This window comes from Podarcis raffonei, chromosome 15 (genome assembly GCF_027172205.1).
Source record: "Podarcis raffonei isolate rPodRaf1 chromosome 15, rPodRaf1.pri, whole genome shotgun sequence".
In the NCBI taxonomy this organism is placed as follows: Eukaryota; Metazoa; Chordata; class Lepidosauria; order Squamata; family Lacertidae; genus Podarcis; species Podarcis raffonei.
This window is the reverse complement of record NC_070616.1, coordinates 42,136,709-42,144,414: the sequence shown is the minus strand read 5'-3', so window position 1 is coordinate 42,144,414 and position 7,706 is coordinate 42,136,709.

Below are 7,706 nucleotides of genomic sequence, written 5' to 3'. Positions count from 1 at the left end.
CCTAAGGCTAGGCATGATGGGAGTTGAAGTTCAGGGTCAAAAGTTCCCCACACCTGGGCCAGATGAACAAACAATGTGATACAGCTTTCCATGCATGCATCAGATTGATGTCAGTGGATTGTGTGGGCTGATTCCATTGCACTTGAGGAGCTGCAAAAGTTCGATCTGTGATGTTCCATCAGTTCCACACATACAGATGATTGCTTGATACTGCAGTGATCAGCTGAGGAACACGCATGTATGAACCAGCAACCCTTGATGACTGATGGTGGAATGTCTGTACACTGAAAATCATTTTCTCTGCAGTGATATGGAAGTTCTCTCTGCAGTGTGTGCTACCTGTGATGGCCCATTAAACCATTCCTTGATTTTTGCAGTCATCAAGCAGGGAACCTGCTGTACACATTACAGCTCTTACGTCTAGGCTGCCCCAAACAGTTGTGTGCGGTGGCAGCGCATTTCCAGAGAGAATTGCCATAGCAGTGCCAAGACTTGAACAAAACTCACAAAATCAAGGAAAGGGTTGTAGTCTACCTGTAGTAGTGCCTGCAAAAGGTACCTGATTCACTTCTAGGCATCTCCATGTCGGGCTGGGAGAAACCCTGGAGAGTCTGTACCCGTCAGTGTTGACAACAGTAAGGTAGATGGATCAATGGTCTGACTCAGTGTAAGGCAGCTCCCTAAATTCCCTTGTATAAAATGTCCCCCAAAGATAGTTTTTGTAAAAAAAGAAAGAAAATTATTTCAAATAGTTAAGACTCTGCCAAATAGCCTGGAGATCACCATGGCATGCATGCCAATGAACTTAGGAACCTGCTAGGTGGGTAGATTAAAATAATAATTGTCAATTGTAGCTTCCCCATCTCACTACTACACAAATTCCAGAACAGAACATGATGCAATAAGTTGCTACTGTTGAATCTGATTTTGTTTCCATGGTAATGACAATTTCGACTGCTTGTGTTGATTTGGATAGGTGCAGAAATCCCACAGATGCAGGTGAGTTAATAAGGTCAGGTTCCATGTATTTCAGTTGCATTCCATCTGCTGAAAAATGGAATCATACAATCATAGAGTTTGAAGGGGCTCCAAGGATCATCTAGTCCAACCCCCTGCAATTCAGGAATCTTTCGCCCAATGTGGGGCTCAAACCCACGACCCTGAGATTAAAAGTTGCATGCTGTACCAACTGAGCTATCCAGCAGTCCACACTCTATAATAGTGGAACAGCCATTCATTTTGAAAAATCTAGCCCTTTTCTTATCTATCCAGAGTTAACTGATCAGTTACTCAACAATACATTGGAAGAAGATACACCTGACTCTTCTTCTGGGGGAAGGACTGTAACTCAGTGGCAGAACATCCACACTACAGTGGTACATACGCTTCAGGTTACATACGCTTTAGGTTACAGACTCTGCTAACCCAGAAATAGTGCTTCAGGTTAAGAACTTTGCTTCAGGATAAGTACAGAAATCGGGCTCTGGCAGCGCGGCACCAGCAGGAGGTCCCATTAGCTAAAGTGGTGCTGCAGGTTAAGAACAGTTTCAGGTTAAGAATGGACCTCCGGGACGAATTAAGTACTTAACCCGAGGTACCACTGTACATGCAGAAATCTAGTGCATCTTGTCTCCAGTGCACATTTGAAACAATGAAGGTTTAGGCAGTGCTCAGTTTGCCGTTTCCCATATTGCCACTATGGGGAATGCATCATAGGACAATCATGGCTTCTTAGCATATATTTAACCAAGAGAACCTATGTGTGAATATAGTGCACAGCGAATGGCATAGAGCAGAGATGAGGAGAACCCATGGACCTTCATGTGTTATTGAACTCCAACCTTCATCAGCCACAGCTGCATGGCCAATAATCAGGAATGATAGAAGCTAGAGTCCAGCAAGCATCCCTGGAGTACGGAATGGTGGGGTGTAGGGCTTGGACAGTGATCACAGAAAAACAATAAGCGTGTCAAAAGCATAGCTCACTTGGGGTGAAATGGGAAGTGCTGCCCTGCCCTGCCCCTGCCCTGCTGTGCTGCCTCCACTGAAGCATCCCGGCAGGTTCTGGCATGACTTCTCCACCAACTGTAAAGGTGGCAGCATGGGCAGGGCACCCGCGGGGGCTCTGCCTCTGGAGCTGACACTGCCCAAGGCAGGTGCTTTCACCTCACCTCATGGGTGGGCCAGCCCTCCCTCTTTCTGTGAAATGTTGGCGGTGTAGGCATAGAACTCATTAGCCAAAGGTGAAGTATATATTTCACACGTGTCCCAGATTTTTGTTAAATCTACAAAACAGGGAGGGGGGAGCTTCAGGCCTGTTCTCCCCCCTCAAATGTGGAGCTCCATAACACTGGGGATTCCTTAGGACAGACCCCCCTTGCACCCTTCTCATGTGCACCCTTTGCATGGCTGGCTTGACCACCTAGATGATGGGTAGCTAGCTTGTGGCCTCATATATGTTGCCATTCCAGGGGCCGCAAGTCAAGCAGTAAATGGGGCCAAGGCAAAAGTGGGCAGAGAAATTAATGCAAATATTTACTTCTGTACAATAGGCTAGTTTTTAGACATGCTCACACACCCATCCCTATTCTCCATCCAGGCAAGCGAAAGGGGTTATCAGAGTTCTGAGACACATTCCAGTCAGGCCAAGACACTCCAGTGTATTTGCCTGGGTGGGATGTGTCCTTGAACTGTGAGAATGTTTCTTGCTTTTCTAGATGGAGGGAAGAGAGAAACTAGAGCAGGGAGTGGTATGGCTTGGGGATAATCCAAACGGCCAGACAGAGAGGCCCAGAGCACTGCATTTGAGGCCTAAGTGCCCCCGCCCAAGTATAGGGTGCCCCTTGAAAAACTAATTTCTTGTGTGGCTGGGGCCACATTTTGCAGCATGCAAGGCTGTCCTGAAGCAAACAAATGTGTGCATGGGGGGGCAGGGTGGGTAGGCAATGTGAGCCCCCTAACAAAGCATCAAAGCATCTTGGAAGTCTGGAGGGGGATAATAAAAGATTACTGTACATTTATCTTTCAGTGTGATCTCTTTTATCTATTGTGGGTCTTTTGGGGGTAGGGAGATGGATTCTTATTATTAACGTAAAGATCAGTGCTCAGTTCTGATGTCCTTATTTGGGGTGGGTGGGTGTTTCAAGTTAGGCTGCTAGGTCACACACCTTCCTCTTCTTAAAAGAGTTTAGGACAACTTGTTGTGGAAATCATTTTGTTGAGGTGGAGGAAAGAGACTGGAATCCAGTATATATGAGAACACAGGGATAGGATCACTGCTGATCACTAGACATACTAGCTGGGGATCTACTTGAGCTGGCAACATTTCCCCTTTTTTTTCTTAGCAAAATCCACATTTCCACTCCTGTTTCCAAAATCTCAGAGGCCAATAGCTCCCAATGTATATCCAAATCATTTTTTTTCTTTAAAAAGCATTTTAATCAGAAAAAGGAGGTGATCTGATTAAGGCATAAAATTAGATACTTATGGACAAAGATACCAGCACATTAATATGGAGATTTCTCCCTCCAAGCATTTAGCCCTTGATGGATAATTTGCATTGGAAAGAGTCAGTTCCACATACCATTAACAGCTGTGAAATTGGCGTCATTCTTAAAGGTTAAAATAAAAACCCGGCTTCTCAGCTGAGCTGCCAAACATTTCTTCATAAAGATCTATGGTCAGAGGGCTCTGAATGAGAAAGATGCCTTCATCCTTCCATGTTCCTGAGGTGCTGATGGGCAGAATTGCAGTGCAAATATCATGGTTCCAACAGGCTCTGCCCAACACTATTCTTCTCAAATTAACCTGAAGCTTGGTGTACAAGGGGTGTTCTCACATCACTTCAGCTATACCAGCACTGCTGGCTTCAACTTTAGAGTGTATGGGCGTAACAGAAGCCAAAGCTTCAACCCTCTTTGTCCTGAAGGGTTACTGTATCCGCTAAGAACCCTGCCCTTCCATAACAGCAAGGTGCCTGTGTCTCACAGCTTGATCATCGCATGAATTTACAGGATAGTGATTTTCCACATGTGGCCGCTGGCAAAATTTCACATGGCCCCTGGCTGATTTACAAAAAAAGCATTACATCAATGAAATAAGAAAGCAACACATTGCAAAAAAGCAATGTGGTTCAGTCCTTTATGCAGTTCAATAATCTTTCCTCTCTCTGGTCCCAGAGAGTGATCCTTAGCATGTTCATCATTGCAGAGTTTCTTTGCAGTTGCTGCTTCTACCATCTCTGGCATCTCAAGTTTCCTCTCCTGCCTTCTGAAATGGGAAAACACCAACCTTCCACTTTCACCCAGAGTGGAACCTCTCACTTAAGGGAGACTTATCTTTCCAGCATTTCAAGTACAATGCTTTCAAACACAGCATCTAATCTACATTACACTTATAACTTTAACCCCATTGACCTGATCCTGCAGGCTACTTACATTATTTAAAAGAATGAAAGAAAAGGGGGTGATGCCACCTACTTTAGATTCTGACCACTTTTTGACTCCACCCTCAGGCCCTGGGCCATCTCCTCCATCCACCCACCCTCCTGGGCAAGAAGGTGTTACAAAAGTCAGGAGCCTGCCCCTCTCTCACTTCTCGGATTTAGGGAGGTCCTCCACTTAAACCTATAACAAAGGAGTAGAAAATGCCTTCCTGTTCCAATGGAGCCCTGATGGAGCCACAAGAGGTGCTCTTCTCCTTGTGGAATTAGAATTGCATAAAGGGAGAGTGGCGACATTCTAGGCCCACCTCCTCTGTCATAGCCCATTGCTTGGCCCTGGTGCTCCCCACGTGCTGACGTGGAAAAGTCTGCAGTGAGTAGCTTGCTGTACTTGCAGAGTGGCAACACGAGAAGGACACAACAGCTACATGCCCTTCAATCCCAGTCCCTTGGAGGTGAAGCTGCGAATAAAGGGAACATAGCATCTTTCTAATATCACCCTCCCCAAGCTGTTTTGCAAGGCTGGGATCCTCGCACAGTGGTGTAGGGCTGGTTCAGGGTGGGTGCAGTGTTGCCCCCTCCAGGAAATGTGGCTGGGGTGATTACCCCAGCAGCCCACGCTATGCCCCTGGTTTAAAGTGCTCTGTTGCCCCAGTGCAACACGGCCTCTTTAACAAATGAAGTAGCCTTTTGCAGTTAGGAAAGTGATGCATTTTAAAGCGTGGAATGGACAAATGGACAAATGATTAACAGGAAGACATATAAACACACCACACCACAGGCAAATCCAGATGAATGCTCATTGTCATATACAGTGACCTCCCTGCAATCAAATCAGAACAAATACTCAGTAAAGACTGAATAAATTATTATTATATTATTATATAAATAGCCCTTTTTTCATGAATTTGTTGGTCCTCTGGTTGGTGGCTGAGATGAGGCTGTCCTCCCCCTCCTTTTCCACAGCCTATTTTAAAAGACTATTCATAGGGGCCGCTGTCCACAAATATGGCAAAAATGTCATGTCATCTTAGCCTGTGCTTTGTGTCTCCGGCCACAGCATTTTTAGGGAGCCTCTTTCAGTGATGTACATCTCATTGTTCTGGGGCAGCCTGCAAGCAAAATGGTGCACTCTGTTCTGCTGAATAAGACTTCTGTTTCATCCATCATCCTGAGAGCATTTCATTAGCAAACAGTGTTAGCAAATGCTGCTAGTGAGATGCATGATATGACCACTCAAGTGTCATTCATGCATAGCTAGTGAATTAAATGGAATTGGGCAAGCCATTAAACAATTATTTAATCATTCATCCATAGGCAACTCCTAAGACTTCAGGCTCCTGAGCAGAAGCCAGAGATCTATGATAACACTGAAAATATGTCTGGAGAAGAGTGGATCTTCCTGCCGGAAATCAGTGGGCATCCACTGAAGTATTTTGTCTATATTTGGTGCAACGATGGAAATACTCTTAAGAAAGTGATTACAAAAGGAAAGGTTAAAGGTCACTGTCGTAGGGTATGGCTGGAGAGATGGAGCAATGGTATGCAGAAGATTCCTCAGAGGACAGCTGTTGGGTGCTCAAGACTAGAATTGGATTGAAAAGGCTTTTGAACATTCTCTAAGGAGTTCTTGTATAAGTGAGTGTTTCTTACATTATACAGTAAATGTATAATGTACATTTACTGTATAATGTAACCTGAACCAATGGGAATTGAACCAATGGGAATGATCTAGTCAAAGTGATGCACTTTTGTGACCTATGGGGAGAGTTAAGCAAGGGCATGGCACTCGCACATTAAAACCAGTGAGTACTAAAAGTATTACCTTTGGTCAGATTAATTCTGCCATTATTAATGATACCAATAACACACACACACACACAAACACACACACATATATATGACATTTATTAATCAACATGTTGATTGCGGATGATACTCAGCTCTACCTCTCATTTAAACTAGAAGCAGTTAAGGCCTTAAATGTCTCGTATGCGTGTTTGGAGGCAGTTGGAGGATGGATGTTGGCCAGCAGATGGAGGTTGAATCCTAACAAAGCAGAAGTTCTGTTTTTGGGAGACAGGGGGTGAGCAGAAGTGGGGGACTCCATGACAGATGGCCAACACATCTGCAAATAAATTTAAGGAACTGAAGTAACTGGAAATAAGCTGTGCATTTACAGTACCATCTAGTCTAGAAACCTCTAACATCTAACTGAAGCGTAATAACTGAAAATAAGCAACCAAACTTAAAAGAAGCTGTGTGTTTGCAACCTTATTTAGAAGCCTGAAACATCTACTAGATTTAGTAAGATTATTACTATTATTTGAGGAAATAGTTAACTTATTATCTCCTGACACATCATTCATTTTATCAACTTTGTTCTGTAAAATAAACCTTTCTTATTTGTTCAACTTCTGCCTGAATCGCCAAACACCAAAGTGACCTTCACACAAGAACGTACGGATGAGGTCCATCACACCTGTCAACGGCAGAGCAGTGGCGTATTCTTGGTGATGGGTTGGAGGTCCATCTCTCTGGCTCTTCCTCCTGCCAACTAGTCTCTCCTCCTGGCTGGGCGATGCCCTCCCCTATTGCTAGGGAAGCTCTTTGCTCCATGAATGGAGTGTAACAGGGAGGCAGAAGGACTTCTTCTACCTCCTGGCCATCCTTCCCTTGGGTCTCCTTCTCACCAGCAGCACCCTCTGTGCTCTCCTCCTCTGACTCATCTGCCAGCAACTCTTACAATGAACCAGACAGGATCATGGGGCTCGTGACAAGCATGGTAAAAGCTAACTTGCTTAATGCAATCATCATGCAGGTATATGGCATTAGATGTCATTTAGATAAATCCCACTGAGTCATGGTAGGAGCTAGAATGGGGCTAATGGGAGCTGGAGTCTGTGAACATCTGGAGGGTCCTAGAGGTTTCACTAAGGCAGGTAGAGTCTATTGAAGCAGTGGGGGGGGGGTAATGAAATGGTTGTGTTTCTGCACAACAGGTATATCAGGTGACTTTCTCCCTCATCATTATGAGCATGTGCTGGTCTGCCTGCCTGTTGCAAAACAACAATGGGAAGAATTCAGGGTTGCTCTCTTCTGATCATTCTGTTCATGCAAGTGTTTCTGCTTGCAAGATAGAACAATTCCCCCTGCTCTTCTCCTGGTGAATCTGTAGAAGGTTTGGGGAACATGCAGGAGAAGGAGAGCAGGTAAAGCCTTGTTGGGCTAGCGGGAGCCCTTGCACTGGCTTCTGCTAGCACTC